This window comes from Bos grunniens, chromosome 1 (assembly GCF_055505025.1).
Source record: "Bos grunniens cultivar Pamir isolate PY7600 chromosome 1, Bosgru_T2T1.0, whole genome shotgun sequence".
NCBI lineage: Eukaryota > Metazoa > Chordata > Mammalia > Artiodactyla > Bovidae > Bos > Bos grunniens.
The window spans coordinates 80,400,148-80,421,017 of NC_141165.1; the positions used below are offsets into that span (position 1 = coordinate 80,400,148).

Here is a 20,870-nt window from a genome sequence, read left to right on the forward strand (position 1 = left end):
ATTAGGTTTAGTGTGAATTTTCTGAGATGAACTAATTCCCTCAATTTTTGTTTATTGCAAATGTCTTTTTTCACCTTATTGATATTTTTTCTGATAAAAGGGCAAACATTTATTATTATAATCACACAGACATTAAACACTTAAATGTAATGAGATTCTTTCATTCAGCTAGTATTTATTGAGTGCCCACTACATGAAAGTCACCTAATTAGGCACTAACATGATAGTCTTTATACTATTTATGAAATGCCCATTATGAATTGAACATTTGGGCATGGACATCTGGTCGGTCTAGTCAAGGCTATGGTTTTTCCAGTAGGCATGTATGGATGTGAGAGTTGGACTATAAAGAAAGCTGAGTGCCAAAGAATTGATGCTTTTGAACTGTGGTGCTGGAGAAGACTCTTGAGAGTTCCTTGGACTGCAAGGAGATCCAACCAGTCCATCCTAAAGGAGATCAGTTCTGAGTGTTCATTGGAAGGACTGATGTTGAAGCTGAAGCTCCAATACTTTGGCCACCTGATGCAAAGAACTGACTCATTTGAAAGGACCCTGATGCTGGGAAAGATTGAGGGCAGGAGGAGGAGGGGACGACAGAGGATGAGATGGTTGGATGGTATCACTGACTCAGTGGACATGGGTTTGGGTTAACTTCAGGAGTTGGTGATGGACAGGGAGGCCTGCAGTGCTGCAGTTCATGGGGTTGCAAAGATTCAGACACAACTGAGTGACTGAACTGAACTATCTCACTTAGTTCTTATTTTAACTTCATGTTAGAAGACTATTTTAATTGGAATAAAATTATAATTTGACTTCTTGTTGTGACTTGCTTTGTTTCAACTCTTAATGTGTCCTTCTATTTTTTTTTTTACTTGTACTGTTTGACTGTGAAATCTGTCATCAAAATAGTCATTCTATTTCCCTATACATTATATATATATTTTTTCTTTATGTTTCTTTTTTCTTTGCTTGTGGCTTCTTTCAAGATTTTCCTTTTATTTTTGGTTTTCATGAAAAACTTGTCTAGGTGTACTTCTTTTTGTATTTTTCCTATTTAGATTTATTGAATTTTTTTGGATTTGTACATTGATATTTTTTCATCAAATTAAAAAAAAGTTGAGCAATAACTTTTAAAATATATTTTTGCTTGAAATTTATTTTTCCTTTCAACTATTTATTTTTCCTTTCAATAATTTCAAATATTGAATTTCTCAGTTATAAACTTTCCTTTTGGTTCTTTGTAGAGCTTCCATTTCTTTCTCTCTGACTGTATCTATCTTTACCTATAAATGCTTTATCATATTTATAATTATTATTTTAAAGTCCTTGCTACTTCCAACAAATAGGTTTGGGTCATTTGTTAGACTGTGACTGTAGTCTGTATTTTCTTTCTATTATTAGTCACAAGTTTCTACTTCATTGACTGTCTCATACTTTTTAATTTGCTTTTATCTATACTTCAGATATTGTGAATAAAAGTGCAGACTAAAGTATAATTTTGCTTTGTTTTGTTTCTCTCCTCTCTCTGGAAATTAGAGTGATATGCTGGTCAGTTAGATTTCTCCAAGTCTTGAGTTGAGGCTATTGCTGCAAACCAGTTATACTTCCTAACTGATGTCAACTGCCTATTTGGTTTTTTATTGCCTCTTTCATGATAGATGTTTTCTGGTGCACAGTAACAGATGATCCAAGAACCACACTTTGTGCCCAGCCCCATACACCTGGCCCTAGACCTCTTTTTCCCCATTCTGACTTTCTTCCAGTCTCCTGGCCAACTATTTGCTATTGTTCTTGAGTTTATGTATATTCTTATTAAGAAATATTTCTCTTATCACACATAGTGCATGCTTACTTGAATCACCTGAAGTTCTGCCTATAGGAGGATTTCTCCTCAGTGCTTTTTTAGTGTTGCCCTGAATAAGGCTACAATGTGAAGTGGCCCATTTTCATTCTTATGAAAATGAATATGTTGAGCCAAACTATCTGCGACGGAAGTTTGTCCTGTTTTCCTCTTACTTGATCCAGCCAGATGTAAGAAGCCTCCATGTGAACATAGTTTTGACTCAAAGACAGGTGCCAGTATTCTAGAAATGTATGGCTTGGGAGTCTTAGCCACCTAGCTCTGACCCTGTTCATGCCATTTTGGATGTGCCTTTTCGGTCTAACAATAAAAGTACTGTGCATACTCCTGATATTATGACTCTGCGGTTCTGATAAGATTAGTTCATGATGGGTTGCTCTGACCAATTGTCTTTTTGTTGTCCCACAGATAGATATTCTTTCTCTACCAAGCCCCAGTAGCACATACGGACTATTCTCCAAAAGGTGTTTACCTGCATGACCTTTTACCAGAACTTGCTTCATAAATCTAGGTATTTATATGTTATTCTCTTTTGGGAACTTGTCATACTTCTAATAACATTAGAGTTTGCTTGTTCATATGACTCAGGTGATAAGATTACCTTCACTGCTGTCTAAATAACAGAATCTTTTACTATCTGGGCCCATTCAAAGCTGGCAGCCTTGCAAATCGTTTGGTAAATGAGGAAGTATGGTGCCTTCAAAGAAAGCTGCTCAGTCTTTTTTGTTTGTTTTTTGTTTGTTTATTTCAAAGAAGTCTTAGAAAGTTATAGTCTTCCCTGGTGGCTCAGACAGTAAAGAATCCACCTGAAAGGCAGGTGAACCAGGTTCGATTTCTGGGTTGGGAAGATCCCCTGGAGAAGGGAATGGCTACCTACTCCAGTATACTTGCATAGAGAATTCCATGGATAAAGGAACTTGATGGGCTACAGTCCATGGGGTCGCAAAGAGTTAGACACGACCGAGGGACTAACACTTTCGCTTAGAATGGCATGCACCAGAGAGTCCCTCAAAACTCCCCTGGATGTTTTTTAGATGTTCTCACTGGGGCCTTGTCTCTCATTCCTTTCCTTTAGCCAGTGGTTTTTGGTCTTAAGAACTGGCTCAGATCCGGAAACTAGGACTTTTATTAGACAGTTGCCCCCAGACCCTATTTCTTCGTCCTTGATTTGTTTGATTGTATAAATAAAGCAGCACTGTTTTGACTACCCAACTATCTTGCTCCTAAGAACACTATGGTCTGTTAATCATCTTTGTAGGTGTGCACATCTCTCATTTCCTCTGGCTGCCACTTTGACCTTTGCAACAATGATCACTTTGCCTCAGATGGTCAATTGCCACCACTGGCCTGTGTTCTTTGGGGAATCCTCACTATCCTGTAACTTCCTCTCCTGTCATCAGTTTTGATCTACTAATGACATCCATGACTGATCTTTTCAACCATGCTGATGCCTTACTCATTCCTTATTATATTGGTAAATGGAGCATCTTTTGGGCTTTTCCATAGAAAATAGTTGGGTGGTGGGCCTCCAGCCTGAGGTAGTATAACTATTCTGGCATGCTCATGTCTTTGAAGCATTTGATATCTCCTGCCACCATCCTTCGTGAGAGTTCTCATATTTTCACTTCACCTAATAATGAGCCATTTCTTTCCTCAAGCTTCCTAGAGCCATCCTATAAGCTTATTAGTATTGTTTTCTAGAAAATCTGACAAAGAATTAAATCTTGTATCAAAGAACAGTGATCCCATATCAATCAAGCACTGAGTTCTGCCCACACTCTTTCATTTTGCACCCTTAGGGCTTTGTCCTCTACCTACTGTTTCATCTCCAGCTCCCATCACTACCTTGGATAAATCTAACAATTTTTTTCAGCATTGTGTCTCATTCCTCCCTTTTGAGACCCAGTTCTTCCCAGTCAAATTATGTTGGCACTACTGGTCTAGAGGAGAAACCTTGATAATACTCAAAGGTAGAGAGGGTATGTGTTGCTTTGCAAGTCAAAACTCTCTACATAGTTCTTAAACAGGGGGTAAACTAGGCTTTAACTTGGAGGAATGGCTACTCTTACAGGTCCAGAGGACTCAGGTTGGGGAATTCAGTTTTTCAAGTACACCAACTTAGTTATTTCCATTTAAAGTCTAAGGCTCATACTCCATCCCAATGAGGGCCCTGATCTTGGCATAGAACATTCACTAGTCAGCAGTTCAGTCTTTGGAGCTCTTGAGTACTGGATTGCTCTTACTGTATCAGTCTTCCAGCTATAAGAGATAAGATTCTCTGTATATATTGCAGCTGCTTTATACTTGAAGTTGATCATTTAAATAAATAATGACCCTTGGCTTTTAGTTGTCTTTCTCCAAATGTATGGTAAATTGTACCATCAGGGTATTCCATTCCAGTGTTATGCCATCCAAGTTAATCACCAGTGAAAGTTTTAACCATTTCACTAATGTAGTATACCAAAGACTATAGTTACTCTATTAGTAGGCAATCTGGCTTCTAAAGTCCCATTGTCAAAATCTGTCTTAGTCTCATTCTGAATACTAACAGTCTTAAGTTCCCCATGAACAATGGTTCCAAGATGGAGACTAGAAATCAGTTTACTAAGAAATACTCACTGGAACATATCTGTAAGCGGTGAGGAGAGAAGACTGGACAGAGGGAGAAGTTGAACTGCAATGTAGTTGCAGCAAGGATTTGGCTAATCCCATACGGAACTCTTGATTTTGGATGCCTGGATTGTCCCAAACTAGGGAAAGGGCCCATTAATTTGTTTTCCTACATCCCAAGATGTGAGCTGCTTCCCTGGAAGGAGTATGTGTTTGGTTAGGAGCTCCCTATAACTGAGAGAAATACTGAAAGAGGGGATTAGTTAGCTATGATTCACCAGTGTCCAGCACTCCCAGAATCTTAAGGGAGTGAATGCTTTATTTTTCAAGAAGGTTTGGGCAACATACCACAGCTTCCATTATATTTGATATGACATGAGCTGGGGCCTCTAAAAATAAGAATGTTTGAGGATTGCAAAAACCTTAAAATTGCTCTAGGGCAGGATGTGGGAGTGTTCAAGGAACAAGATAAATGAAAACATACAAAATGTTCAACACAAGATTTGAAATCCTGAGTTATTTTTTAATCTTATTTAAGTGAAGACTATCTTTCATATCCTGCTTCCTTTTGAGTAGGAAGATGAATTTTTCATTCTGAAAGAAAAGTTCTTTTTCTTCTTTGTTTTATGATGGGGTAATACATTCTGTCCTGATAACTACAAATGTTTGTATTTGACAATGGATATAAAAGTGCACAGTGAAACTTAGAGTGTGATAGAAAGCAAGATAATATATATCATTATTATTTCCATGCAACAATCTTTCCATCCTGTGACCTTTTGGAAAATTGATGATGCCTAGGATTTTAAATTATAGGCATAAATTATCTTCCTTCAAGAATTTACTCACACATCAGCTGAAACCTATTAAATAGTGAAACTTGGCATGTGAACTAGAGACTCAAAACTACTATTCTGGTGTGAATTTCTCCACTGAGAACATTCAAGTCACACTTGTTGACTAATCAAGGAGTATATAATATAATAGGATTAAAGGGGAAATCAAAGTGAAAATGTTCTCCAAATGTCCAATTAAATTTTGCCAAAGAGAATTTCGTAGAAAACATGGCCTACAGAATGTTTTGTTTAAAAAGAATTTTATTATCCCCAAAGAAACACGCTAATTTTGTTGCTTGAACCCTTCTGTTCACAGACTCCACTTTATTTTGGAACTTACAATCCATTAGAATTAGAGTTTCATAGGAACACAGTGAGATTTAATTATCTTAGATTCCTGCATGGTGTTATAGAAGCTGATGCTGCTCCTGGCTGCAGAGTGCTAATTATGATTGTGGTAGCCAGACTCCAATAAGCCCACAATGTTCTCCCTGCTCCTGGTATTTATATCCTGTGTAGTTCCCTCTTACTTTTTACAGGTCTGTGTGACTGGTAAAATTTGCAGAATTGATGGTATTTTTGAAATTAGATTATAAAAATGATTGCAGCTTCTTTCTTGAAAGCACACTCTTTTTCTCTCCCTGATCACTCATCTGTAGGCAGTCAGCTGCCATGTCTTGAAGACACTAGGAAGCCAATGGATAGGCTCATATCATGAAGACCTGAAGTGACCAGAACTAGGGCCTGCCAAAAATAGTGGAGTGGAAGCAGATCTCTAAACTTTGTAACTATTTCATGATGTATGAAAGTCAGATCATTATGCTATACACTTAAAATTTATAGAGAGCTGTATGTCATTTGTATATCAATAAAACTGGAAATATATATATGTGTGTGGGGGGGGCAGTGAAAAGATATACTGGACCTGGAAATTTAGTGGCAATCACCACAGAGAAAAGAAAAGGGATTGTCAGGGTGAATGGACCTGTACAATAGACCTGACTTCAGACTTGGCCCCTCAAAGGAAGTTATGATCTAGACATGCTGTCTGAATTAGAGAGTGGAATATTAAAGCAAGATTTTCTACTCAGGACACAACTTAAATGGGGATGAACAACAGTGTTTCATTGAAAGGAATTCTTCTGTCAAGAAGCAATCCTCAAGACAGTCTAATCCAGAGGAAGGGAAAGGTGAGCTAATCAGGTTGTCAAACCCTCTGATCAGATGTTTGAGATCCAGAGACTCAGGATGTTTTACAAGACTACTCTGTGCTGTAATAAGTTATAAGCTAAGATGCTTGTTAAGGTTTAGAGACATGGTCTTGTCTTTGCCTGTGTATACACTGAGATTTTTTCTTTCTTTCTTTTTTTTTTTTTTTTGTTATCAATTTGACAGAAATCCCAAACCAAATCAGTTTAAACAACAAAAGGGTTTGGTTGGCTTGCATAAATGAAAAGATATAGAGCTAAATGCAAGCTTTTTTTTTTTTCTTTTAATTATGGTTCTGTGTACTTCTCCATGATTCTTTCTGTTCTACCTTCTTAAGAATGACAGCTTTGTCCTCCAGGTGGATTTCTCATCCTGACAGAATTGCTCCAACATTTACACCTGCATATTTTACCATCTAGGACATAGGAGACTCTCCATGTACTGGAATCCCCACTAGGAGTTCTGAAAATCACCTTGAATGCACCAACTTAAGTCAGTGCCCACTTCTAATTCTATCACTATGTCAGAAGAATGAACTTCACAGATTAGATTATTTTAAAATATCGCATTAGGTATCTAATGTTTTGTAATAAATTATCTTCAAGTTAAGCAGCTTAAAACTCAACATTAAAAAAACTAAGATCATGGCATCAGGTCCCATTACTTCATGGCAAATAGATGGGGAAACAATGGAAACAGTGAGAGACTTTATTTTCTTGGGCTCAAAAATCACTGCAGATGGTGACTGCAGCCATGAAATTAAAAGACACTTGCTTCTTGGAAGAAAAGCTATGACCAATAAAGACAGCATATTAAAAAGCAGCAACATTACTCTGCCTACAAAAGTCCATCTAGTCAAAGCTATAGTTTTTCCAGTAATCATGTGTGGATGTGAGAGTTGGACCACAAAGAAAGCTGAACGTCAAAGAACTTGATGCTTTCAAACTGTGGTGTTGGAGAAGACTCTTGAGAGTCCCCTGGACTGAAAGGAGATCAAACAAATTAATCCTAAAAGAAATCAGTCCTGAATATTCATTGGCAGGACTGATGCTAAAGCTGAAGCTCCAAAACTGGCCACCTGATGCAAAGAGCTGACTCATTAGAAAAGACCCTGATGCTGGGAAAGATTGAAGGCAGGAAGAGAAGGGGGCAACAGAGGATGAAATGATTGGATGGCATCACTGACTCTATGGACCTGAGTTTGAGCAAGCTCCAGGAGTTGGTGATGGACAGGGAGGCCTCGCATGCTGGAGTCCATGGGGGTCGCAAAGTCAGATATGAGTGAGCAATTGAACTTAAGCAGCTTGCAACAGTAAACTTTTGTGTCCATGGATCAGGAACACTGAGTCAGCTTAGTTGGATGGTTCTGATTCAGGAATGGTCAGGGGTGCAGTCTCATCTGGAGGCACAATTGTATTTATATGTATGTGTGTGTGTGTGTGTGTGTGTGTTTTGAATATTTGCTGTTCGATAGCCAGGTCACGTCCAACTCATTGCGAGCCCAAGGACTGCAGCATACCAGACTCCTCTGTCCTTCACTATCTCCCAGTATCAGTTCAGTACAGTCACTCAGTTATGTCCAACTCTTTCGACCCTATGGACTGCAGCACACCAGACTTCCCTGTCCATCACCAACTCCTGGAGCTTACTCAAACTCATGTCCATCGAGCTGGTGATTCCATCCAACCATCTCATCCTCTGTCGTCCCCTAATTCTCTTGCCTTCAGTCTTTCCCAGGATCTGGATCTTTTCCAATGAGTCAACTCTTCGCATCAGGTCGCCAAAGTATAGGAGTTTCAACTTCAGCATCAGTCCTTCCAATGAAAATTCAGGACTGATTTCCTTTAGGATGGACTGGTTGGATCTCCTTGCAGTCCAAGGGACTCTCAAGAGACTTCTACAACACCACAGTTCAAAAGTATCAATTCGTTGGTGCTCAACTTTCTCTCTAGTCTAACTCCCATATCCATACATGACTACTGCATAAACCATAGCTTTGACTAGACGGCAAAGTTTAGATTTGAAAAACCATAGCTTTGACTTTGTTGGCAAAGTAATGTCTCCACTTTTAATATGCTGTCTAGGTTGGTCATAGCTTTTCTTCCTAGGAGCAAGCATCTTTTAATTTCATGGCTGTGGTCACCATCTGCAATGATTTTGAAGCCCAAGAAAATAAAGTCTTTCATTGTTTCCATTGTTTCTTCATCTATTTTCCATGAAGTTGTGGGACCGGATGTCATGATCTTAGTTTTTTTAATTTTGAGTTTTAAACTAACTTTTTCACTCTCCTCTTTTACTTTCATCAAGAGGCTCTTTAGTTCTTTGCTTTCTGCTATAAGAGTGGTATCATCTGCGTATCTGAAGTTATTGATATTTCTCCCAGTGATCTTGATTCCAGCTTGTGCTTCATCCAGCTCAGCATTTTGCATGATGTACTCTGCATATAAGTTAAATAAGCAGGGTGACAATACACAGCCTTGATGTACTCCTTTCCTGATTTGCAACCAGTCTGTTGTTCCATGTCCAGTTCTAACTGTTGCTCCTTGACCTGCATACAGATTCCTCAGGAGGTAGGTAAAATGGTCTGATATTCCCATCTCTTTAAGTATTTTCCACAGTTTGTTGTGGTCCACAGAGTCAAAGGCTTTGATGTAGTCAATGAAGCAGAAGTAGATGTTTTCCTGGAACTCCTTTGCTTTCTCTATGATCCAGAAAATGTTGGGAGTTTGATCTCAGGTTTCTCTGTCTTTTCAAAACCCAGCTCAGCCATAAAAAGAATGAAATTTTACCATTGGTATCAAGAGTCATGGACCTAGATAGTTTTATACTAAAAGGGTACTCTTGGCTGTTTCAATTTTGGAGTAAATTATCCTAGCCTTTTTTTTTTTTTTAACAAGACTGTGTATTTACTTTATAAAAATGAGCCTTTACTATTTATGAATTGGCTTTTTGTCATTTAAAATATATCTTGAATATCTTTCCATGTCAAAAGAATATAAATATGTTAATTTGTTTACTGAGTTCAATGTAATAAAAATCATTCTGTTATTTATTTCTTCTATCTTTAGGAAAAACAGTGACTCACCCTCCTTATGATAAACAAAATCTTATGAAAGAATGGATGGAAAAATGACTAAACCAGCTTTGGCTTTGTCAAGACTTGCTAGAGGGAAGTACTAATACTATTTTTCCTTGCTCAAATAAAAGTAGGTGTGGGTAAGTGAAACCTGTGAAGCTTCTGTGAACTGAGTCAGAATTAGCACAAAGTTTCAAGACAACTTTTATACTCTGAGAAAACCTGAAGCACAGAGATGGCGTGCTGAATCTTTCACCCTAAATGGTGACATTCTCTGTACGAAGGTCATGGTAACACAGTGGACAGAGGAGCAAACAGGCCTTCAGAAACCTGGTTTCTGAATCTGGGGCTGTCACTTGCGCTTCTATAACGTTGGAAGAGTCTCTCTTCATTTCCCATGTCTGTTAGAGGTGTTCTAGCTCTGCTGGTTTATGAATCTTTGAGGTTAGTTTAAAGATGTGGATTTTTTTCTTTTAAAAACATGTGGAAAGTCAAATTTTGCTTCTTTGAGTATTTTTATTTAATTTGAAAGTTCCTCCTTTCACTTGCAAAAAGACAGAAGAAATATGAAATTTCCTCAATTTACGCTTTATTTTTAGCAGACTACTTTTCGATTTTTGGTTTTTATTATATCTTATTATAAGATATTAAGATATTATAAGATATATTTTATTATATCTTATTATAAGATATTAGGTATAATTCCCTATGCTATAAAGTAGGACCTTCTTTTTATCTGTTTTACATGTCATAGTTTGTATCTGCTAATCCAAAATTCCCAATTTACCCCTCCTCATCTTTTCCCTTTGGTAACCTTGTTTTCTACATCTATGAGTCTTATTCTGTTTTATAAATATGTTCAGACTGAGAAAGACAAATAACAAATGATACCATTTATATGTGGAATCTAAAAAAAGTATACAAATGAACTTAATTATCCCTTAGAAAAGTTTAAGACTGCTGTATATGGCCGTTCAAGCTGTGAGCTGCGTATCTGTAAGGATGTAATTCACATAGACTATGATCTGAATGATGAAGTAGACTTGTGTAATGTGCAACCTGCCTAAATTTCTAGTGTGTCTATAGATGTTTTCATGATCATTAAACTTCTAATATAGGCAACCAGGTAGATATGAATAAGTCATATGTATGTGAGGGTTACATTTATTCACAATGTTGTTTGTTGTTGATCAGTCACTAAATTGTGTCCAGCTCTTTGCAACCCCATGGACTGTAGCACTCCAGGCTCCCCTGTCCTTTACTGTGTCCTGCGGTTTGCTCAAACTCACGTGCATTGAGTTGGTGATGCTATCTAACCATCTCATCTTCTGCCACCCCCTTCTCTTTTTGCCTTCAATCTTTCCAACATCTAGGTCTTTTCCAGTGAGTCAGTTCTTTGCATCAGTTGGCTAAAGTATTGGAGCTTCAGCTTCAGCATCAGTCCTTCCAATGAATATCCAGGTATGATTTTTAGGATTGGTTGGCTTGACCTCCTTGCAGTCCAGGGGATTCTCAAGAGTCTTCTCCAGTACCACTATTCAAAAGCATCGATTCTTTGGTGCTTAGCTTCTTTATGGTTCAACTCTCACATGTGTACTTGACAACTGGAAAAATTATAGCTTTGACTATACAGACCTTTGTTGGCAAAGCGATGTCTCTGCTCTTTAATATGCTGTCTAGGTTATTCATAATAATTTTTAAAATATATACTCTGACACCAGTAGTGACTTTCCTGCTGTTCTACTCCTCCAAACTCTACACTTTACCGGTTCAATATCATTCTAGGATTTAAGAACAAGTATGGCTTCCCTGGTAGCCCAGCTGGTAAAGAATCCATCTGCAATGCAGAAGACCCCTGTTCAATTCCTGGGTCGGAAAGATCCCCTGGAGAAGGGATAGGCTACCCACTCCAGTATTCTTTGGCTTCCTTGGTGACTTGCCTGGTAAAGACTCTGCCTGCAATGCTGCAGGCCTGGGTTCGATCCCTGGGTTGGGAAAATCCCCTGGAGGAGGGCATGGCAACCCACTCCAGTATTCTTGCCTGGAGAATCCCAGGGACAGAGGAGCTTGGTGGGCTACAGTCCATAGGGTCGCAAAGAGTCATACATGACTGAGTGACTAGGCACAGTGCAGGACATGTTCCTATTAGAAAGAAACTTTTTAAGTCTTAGGACAATATTTCAGCCTAAGAGAACAGACTCAGGCTCTCTGATGTTCTCAATTTGCCCAATAATGCCTGCTCTTCTAATTACATTCTTGCTTTGTTCCTTGGGACCTGAATTACTTGCTACTTTCTTTCTTCCAGTGGAAGGTAATTCTATGAAGGTGGGCATTTTTGTCTGCTTTGTTCACTCAGATTATCGCAGGCTAGAACAAGAGTTTGAAGTCAGTACGTACAAAATAAATTATTGATTTTAATTACTGGATGCATGCATGTGTGCTTAGTCCTGTCTGATTCTTTGTGACCTCGTGGACCGTAGCCCACCAGGCTCCTCTGTTCATGGGATTTTTCAAGAATACTGGAATGGGTTGCCATTTCCTACTACAAGGGATCTTCCTGACCCAGAGACCGAACCCACACATCCTGCATCTCCTGCATGGCAGGCAGATTCTTTACTGCTGAACCATCAGGGAAGCCCCTAATTAATGGGTAGAACCCTGGATTATCCTGTCCAGGTCAACTGGCAGCAGGGATTTTGCCCACTCCTAAATCTGAGTTCTAAGTCAGGCACCCACACCCTCTGCGATTCTTTTTGGTTCTGTATGTTTCTAGACCCCAGACTCTGACAGTGGAGCCTACATGCATGCTGCCCCAGGGAGTCAAACATCTGTCTGACTAAACTGCTCCCTGTCCATTGCCAACATGATTTTTTTTTCTGTCTTATGCCTTTCGAGCTGTTTATCTTGTTATCTCTGCGGGCTTAGTCTGGCCCTGAGCACCTACTGTAACGTGAAGCATGTCTCATCTCTGGGTCCTAGGCCTCCTCAATTCCTCCCAGCCTTCCTCATTTCCTACTTAGCTCACACCTTGGCAGGACTGACTATACATGAAGTCTGATATTGTTAGATTTTAATTTTGACAGCTTTTGAAGTTGTTTCCATGCCCTCCCCCCAACCTAAAGAATTGAGTAAAGTCAATCAGTCATGTCCAATTCTTTGCGGCTCCATGGACTATAACCTACCAGGCTCCTCTGTCCATGGGATTTTCCAGGCAAGAGTACTGGAGTGGGTTTCCATTTCCTTCTCCAGGGGATCTTCCCAACCCAGGGATCAAACCCAGGTCTCCCGCATTGCAGTCAGATGCTTTATGGTCGGAGCCACCAGGGAAGCATTGCAAAAAGAAACAGGGTTTACTTTCAGCCAAAGATCTGAAAGCAAGATCTTTTCAGAATGGACATCCAGCTCTTTCATGTTCCTGAACCTTGGGCCAGTTGGTAACATTCTCTGAACCTCAGTTTCCTCAAAAGCAAGTGGAATTAAAGAGCTCGCATTTGTGAAAGGACATAATATGACCTTTGACACCTAACAATTACATGCAAATTATTCTCTATTCCTTTTTTTTTCTTTTTTTAAACTTTTTTTTTTAGATTTTTTGTTGTTGTTGTTGTGGACCATTTTTAAAGTTTCTATTGAATTTATTACTATACTTCCTCTGTTGTTTATGTTTTGGTTTTTTGGCCAGGAAGCATGTGGGATCTTAGCTTCCCAACCAGGAATCGTACCCTCACCCTCTTCATTGGAAGGTTAAGTCTTAACCTCTGGACCACCAGGGAAGTCTCTCTATTCCTTTTCTTAATGAGAAACATGATGAAGGCTTGGGATTTGGCAAAGGCCAGCCTTAGGTATTAAGGTCTTCCAAATGTAGCTGACTTGTTTCTGGTCTATGGCTATGGTCTGCTTGCCAGAGCCTGCTTCTCAGGATTCTATTCCCTAACTATTGGCATTAGCCTTTGACTGCTCACCTCTGGTATTTCTGTCTGCCTCTCATTCCTTATTGTATATGCTGAATATCTGTCCATTTCTCAAAATGCAGCCCTTTTGTTTTGTCTGCCTCCATTCCCTGACATCACCAGCCTGACTCTGTCTCTGTTCCTTTGTCTGGTTTAGGAAATTAAATTTAAAATAAGACTTTTTTATAGCTGAGAACTCCCTTTCTTTTCTCCCCTTGCTTTGAAAATGAGGCTGAAGGTAATGAAATAATTTAAAATAATGAATATACATCTGAATTGGGACTGAAACTTGAGTCCCCCAGAGCCTTGTCCATTGAGTGATTCGCTTTGCTCCCTGTTCCTCATTCATAACTTAGCTCCATCTCAAGGGTGTCACTGAGACTATTAGCTAGCAAATTCTTACTTCATACCTATGACAGCAGAAACACTATTAATGATTCCATAAACCATACAGGCAAAGAACATATTGTATTTTTAGGAGTGACTCATTTATGAAAAAGAAATATGTTCCGTGATTCCTGGTCTGCTTGGCAAACTTAAGTAGAGAAACTTTGACTTTTAGCTATGTTTTTAATGGAAGTCTTAAGAGACTCTTCTGTTTTGAAACTTCATATAAGTATCAAATATAGCTATAACTAATGGTATTTAATGTACATTGCCCCAAGTAATGCTATTATGTTCAAAGTAGATTGTGAGCTCCTAGAAAACATTCTCTTAGTCATCTGTTTGATATTTAATAACTCACACAACGCTCAGGCAACATTTTTTTCTTTATGAATAAATTTCTCAGAACAGGTCAATGACATAGAAAATCTGTGACTAGTTCTTCAGAACCAGTCAGTGACAAAGAAAATATATGACAGTTCAGAATACACCCATACTTTTATAAATATTAGGCAATCAGAGTATTGTTTTCATACTTCGGTTAGGGATCCAAGAAATCCATATACATAGTTACCCTGCAATTAAAAAATCTTATCTTACTTATTAAGGAACTCCTGACTCCCCTCTTCTTCCCCTTTAGTTAAGGAGAAACTTCCCAAGGGTCATCTTGGATATTTCTTCTCTCTTATGGGTGATGGCACTAAGAGAAGGGATTTTAGGCAGGAGAGTTTGAGCTTGTTAGTTTGTATCTTTTGTAATCATAGAACTCAGACACAGAAAAGTTGTATAGAGTTAAAAGTGCAGGTAAAAACCTCCAAATACCAAGAATTTATATTGATCTACCATGTGATAGGTGGGACCATCCATCCCTGAAAGCAACAATGAGTTTCTCCATTTTCTTTCTAACACTGAAAATAACGTGTGTGTGTGTGTGTGTGTGTGTGTGTAGTAGTTTCCCCTGAGGCAGAATCAGGTCCTTAGTGCCTATAGGGCCAAACTTGTAAGTTCTCGGCAAGTTCCATGAATTGCTTTAGAGCTGAAAAAGTTCACAGCTCTGAAGGAGGCCATTGAAAGGCCTTTGAAAGGCCTTTCTTCTTCTCCTGGTCTTTCTAATATCATGAAGCACTCTATTCCCTATCTCTCTGCAGGACTGGACTCGCTGTTGGCCATCTATTTGAAAAACAATCCTCTCGTGAGCATAATACGTGCAGCCCATGGAGGTCAGCATGTAAGATTCTTGAGTTCTCACCCATATCTAGACACCAACTTACCTACCTACATCCAGGTACATCACTTGTTAGACTTCATTTTTCAGTTGACACTATTTTTAAAAAATTCAGCAATACCAGAAAAGACTTAGAAAAGAGTTTTTTGTTGTTGTCTTTTTTAAAAGACTGAAGGCTACAATACCTAAAAGAAGATTTTAAAAAGTTTATACACACTCAATGCTGCATTTTAATACTAGATTTGCTATAATTTAAGCATTTTTTAATAAGAATATAACCAAAGATTAATTAGAGTTAACATTGTATATGGTATATTCAGATTAAAAGTAGCAGAATAGGGAACAGTTAAATAAGTTTAAGTGGCATTACAGATTTATATCTGAGCCATGTTTCTTTATTAAAAGGGGTGTATGTTTACAAAACTTTCAAATATCTCTTGTGTGTTATTGTGAATTACTCTAGTTCTGTTTTTCTCCTTTCTGTGCCTCCCCCTATCATTCTTATATATTCAGAATGAGTGTTCAAACCTCAGTTCAGTGAAACACACTTTAAGGTAAATGGTAAGTAGGCCTACCTTTTCCTTTCACATATAATTGTCTAAGGTCAAATAAATGGTGTTTGCTTGAAAACTTAACTGACAGCATTTTTGCAAATGTTAACTGACCAAGGGGATTTAGGCTGTTTTATTCTGTTTTGAAGACTTAGCATTTAATTTTGTTTCAACCCCCGCATTCTTTGGAATGTCAGGATTATGAGTACAGCCTCATTAGATATCTGAGTTAGGTCATACTGGAGAAAACCCTTGGCCATGCAGGAGCTCAGGGAAGGGAGACCCACATGAAGCAAGGAAGAGAAAATGCTTCAGATATGAATGTGACTCATGAAGGAAGAATCCAGTTTGTTTTGTGTTGTGGCCTGGTTACATTTGAGAGATTTGGACTTTTCTGTTTAAAGAGGATGACAGAAAAGAACAGAGTGTAATGGTATTACTTAAAATTATGGACATTAATTGAGCCAGATGATCTTTCACACATTTATTAATTAATTATTTATCTATTTATTCAGCATTTAGTTGATTCCCTTCAAGCATCTACTCTCTACTTAACAAGGTATTTGTGAGTTAATCCAAAAATAAGTGCCTCATATGTTTTCTATTTTTAGATTCACCTTTAGATTTAGATTTAGATTCACCTTTAGATTCACATTTAGATTTCGATTCACCTTTTTCAACTTAAATGTTACCTTTTTCTGGTTATGTTTGTTCTCTAAACCTTGTCCATTATTCACTCTTGCTTGAGATTAGCTCTTCCTTTTGCAAAATCCCTGATTGGTTACCTAGTTACAAATTTATGTCTCTGTTGTCTCAGTATTTTGTTTCAGATTTTCACATCTGCAGCAGTAAATCCAGTAACACTTCCTTCACTTTATCGAGTCTCACAGCTATTCTCACTCACTGTTTTTACTGACAGGTCCTGCTTGACATAGTTTGGAACTGAGGAGACACTAAGTTTGGCTGATTGAGGCACAGTTTGCAAACTAATCCATATCCCTGCCTTCAGAATAAATTTTACTGAAATCATCTATTACAGATTTACTTATTACTAAGAATTTGTCTCCCTGTTCTATTGCACTGATTACATTCTACTCCAAAGGTCTGAAACCTCATCTCTCTTCCTGTTGGAAATGTGTGTGTGTGTGTATCTTACATATTCATATGAGTGTGGTCCTCATAAAGTTTGGGAATCAAAGCTCTGCATGTGAGATCAACTTAAGATTATTGGATATATTTCTGGATGTTTTATGTTATGTAGTCATAAGGCTTTTATTTATTTTAGGAATGTGAAAGATTAGAAAATTAAATAAAATTTTGGTTTAATTCAAAAAGTATAGGTAGGGTAAACTGATCCCAAAATTGAAAAATACGTAGTCTCTAACATTGAGGGCTCAGAACTCAGTGGGAGAGATACACAAATACATAAATATAAGTCAGGCTAAAAAGTGTTACAGGGCTTCCCTCATAGCTCAGTCAGTAAAGAATCTGCCTGCAATGCAGGAGACCCAGGTTCAATTCCTGGGTCGGGAAGATTCCCTGGAGAAGGAAATGGCAATCCACTCCAGTATTCTTGCCTGGAAACTTCCATGGACAGAGGAGCCTGGTAGGCTACAGTCCATGGGGTCACAAGAGTTGGACACAACTTATCAACTAAACCACATAAAGTGTTACAAGAGAAAAAGAAAAATATCTGCCATAGTATTGTACAGCAGGAAAAGATTAACCAAGAGGATCTCAAAAGGTTATCAGAAAATGAAGGCATAGATATGCTCATGTGTAGGCAGAGAAAACAATTTAAGCAAAGAAATAGAAAATTTGCCAACTTCTTTTATTCATTTATTCTTCCAGTGCTTATTACTGGTCTAACGCTAGCTGGCATCAGAGAAGTGGAAGGAATGTCTTTGCTGATAAGGAGCTCTTGACCTGGTATGGAGGAGAGATTAAAAGGCAAGTTATCTCTGACAGTGATTTCCCAGAATCTCCATGAGATATTTTAAGAAATTATGATTCCTGTAAATCACAATCTCTCTGGGTGTCTGATTTTTGGTAACAACTATGCAGGTGATTCCGACGAGCAAAGTTTTGGAGTCAACCAGCTACGAAATAATGAAACCTGAGTCTAGAAGGAGGCAGAGGGAATTAGTTAAGTTGTGAGGAGAGGGGAAGCGCAAGGATCTTCCAGGTAGAGGGAAGAGCATTTTCCAGATCCTAGAGAGATAGTTATTGGTTCAAAAGAACATGCCTGCATGTAAGAAGTCACAACAGGTAAACCTAGAGCAGCAGAGAAGTGTCAAATTGAGAGAGCTCTTGCATGCCATTCTAAACACTTTGTATTTTATCCACAGAGTGATGAGAATCTTTAAAAGGGTAGTAGAGAGCAATGTGGTAGAGGAGGCACAAGGAATTACTGCTAATGTACGTGATTCTGAAAGCTTTCTTTTTTTTTTTTTCCACTAATGTCTGAATTTTGTAGTTGAAACATTTCACTAAAATGGAGGAATCACATGACTGATCTTCTGTCATAAGAATTTCCATTCTTGGGCTCCACTTTGGGCTTTGTCACTTTTAGTTAGTTTCATCTCTGTGTGTCAGTTTAGCTAAGCAGACTTCAGTTGGTCCATGGTTAAGTAAATAAAATCACACCTACTACCAATGTTTTGCTATTCTGTTTAAAGCCTCCTTAGATATGCAAGTAAATTATGGTTATTAGTTTATATCTACATATGTAATTAATAATCACGATATGGTAAGTGAAAGTGAAGTCGCTCAGTCATGTCTGACTCTTTGCGACCCTATGGACTGTAACCCGCCAGGCTCCTCCATCCATGGGATTTTCCAAGAATACTGGAGTGGGTTGCCATTTTCTTCTCCAGGGGATCTTCCCAACCCAGGAGTCAAACTCATTGTGGGCAGACTTTTTACCCTCTGAGCCACAAGGGAATCCCAATATGCTAAAATATGTGTATTCTAATTAGTGATCTCTGATCACAAAACCATCCAAAAAAGTTAAATTCTTAAGCACTTTCTATAAGCAAGATGTCTGTGCAATACTGCAGGTGATAAGAGGATGAGGTTCTTATCCTAATTATGTGTTTCTTTATCCATAAGTGTATAATAGAACTACCTCTTGCACTTGTTGGGAGAATGTAAAAACGTAACACTCAAAAATCAACCAGCTTAGTCCATAGCATATAATAAGCCCCCAATAAGTGTTTTACAAGCTAAGGGTTAATTAATATTGATTCAAAGAGACATTACATACAAATGGGAGCCTCACAATACACTCAAATGATGAGAACATTTGAGAAGATCCTGGAAGATGGAAGAAGATCTCAGTCAATAAGTTTGGGATACAAGAGAGAGAAGAGACAAGAGTGGGAGGAGAAGATTTTTCTGAAGGAGGGTAGAACTTCACAGCATTTATACATGTACATAAAACAGAACATAAAGTACAACAGAACTGCCCATCCTTCATGAGTGATGTCACTGCCTCCCTGAGGGCAGATTGGTTGAAACTATGTCACTGATAAATTCAAATGAGTAAAATGACTTGCTTCATGGTTTCAGTAGAGAGCTTTCATTGTACCAGTATGATGATACAAATACCATGACTGCCAGGTCCTGATTCTTGCCTATTCAGCGGTGGTTACGATGGATCTTACATCTGACTGCTGCTTGAGGATTAAGGAGTCAGGATATTGGACAGGTAACAGAAGAGTGGGACTGTCCCTGAACACTTGCCAGGTTTGAGTAGGCCTGTTCTCCTCGGGAGGACTTCCGTTTCCCTGACTCGTCTCCATTGACTCTTATAGTTTCCACTGGATGCTTGCCTGTGCTCCACTTCGATGCTCTTGGATCCTAACTCTGATTCTTCCACTTTCTAGCTCTATCAAGTTGGATAAGTCACTAATCAATTAGGCCTATGTTCCTCATCTGCAAATGGTGATATGATGCCTCTCCAGTTGTGTGTTTAATACAAAATGAAATAATATAAATGAAAATATCTATAAGCTGCAATTAAATATGGCTAAAATTAGGAATGTTGATACAGTTTTTTCATTAATTCTTTAAGCACTGGTATATGAACCTTTTTGCTCATTTGAGGCATAGGTAAAGAAATATACTTGAAATTTTGTCTTAAAACTAACATGATGTCTGACACATGGAACTAATTCATTTTTTCATTCAACATGTATTTATCGAAACCTAGCATTTAATAAAGCTAGTCAACACAGTTCCTATTTCCACGGGGCCTAAATTCTTAAATAAACAGATAAATGTCCCCAGCAAGTGTGCTTCTACAATGATGCCATCATTGTACTGGATATCGTGGAACATTTAAAACACAGGCAAAAACAAACAACAAAAAAGCAAGGATTCCTGCTTGCTTATTGGTGTTTGCCTCAAACTCATTTCTCAATAATGTGATGCACATTCACCCTCCCTCTTTTTCTGTCAAGATGTTTAATTTGTCTGCTCCCTTCTTTTATGTTTAATGAATTATCATCATTTTAGAACCATATCAGCCATCTTCTCTTTCATGAAGCATTTTGTAATTGCCTAGAGATATCAATCACTCCATCATTGATACTCCTAAAACATTTTTCAAAAACAGATATTTCAACAAAGGATTGGTCTTCCTTTCTACATTTATGTATGTATCTATCTCTTCTCCCAAACAATTGCAAACTTCATGAATGGTGCTTTATTAATGTTTGGGTATAAAGTACTTAATGTGTGCCTAACACTTTCTACTTGGTAAATTTTTTTGTGTGTTTGTTAAACATCATCTGGAGACATCAAACTAATGTATAGAAACCTTGAAATAATGGCATGCTAAACTATGTGGTTACTGATTACATGTCAAACAGAGGAGAGAGAGCTAAAAATATCATATCAGGCTTTGTAAAGTCAATATTCATCCCTTGATTGATTATTCAGTTCAGTTCAGTTCAGACACTCAGTTGTGTCCGACTCTTTGCAACCCCATGAACCACAGCATGCCAGGCCTCCCTGTCCATCACCAACTCCCAGACTTTACTCAAACTTATGTCCATCGAGTCAGTGATGCCGTCCAGCCATCTCATCCTCTGTCATCCCCTTCTCCTCCTGCCCCCAATCCCTCCCAGCCTCAGGGTCTTTTCCAATGAGTTAACTCTTCGCAT

General features: G+C 38.3%; 2 long non-coding RNA genes across 3 annotated transcripts in view; both read left to right on the top strand.

The window, feature by feature from the left end:
• LOC147379741 (uncharacterized) overlaps nucleotides 1-6,497 on the top strand; it is a 78,485-nt gene extending 71,988 nt beyond the window's left edge. The window contains exons 5-6 of the long non-coding RNA XR_015133933.1: nucleotides 2,270-2,372; nucleotides 6,399-6,497. This is a non-coding gene — a long non-coding RNA (uncharacterized LOC147379741). The remainder of the gene's footprint in view (nucleotides 1-2,269; nucleotides 2,373-6,398) is intronic.
• Nucleotides 6,498-10,931: 4,434 nt separating this feature from the next.
• Nucleotides 10,932-17,652, top strand: LOC147379742 (uncharacterized). 2 transcript variants are annotated; one of them, XR_015133938.1, is made up of 3 exons: nucleotides 10,932-11,053; nucleotides 15,075-15,211; nucleotides 17,554-17,652. It is a non-coding gene; the product is annotated as an uncharacterized LOC147379742 (long non-coding RNA). The 2 variants fall into 2 exon arrangements; XR_015133937.1 differs by lacking the exon at nucleotides 17,554-17,652 and having other exon boundaries at nucleotides 15,075-17,064.
• Nucleotides 17,653-20,870: the final 3,218 nt, after the last annotated feature.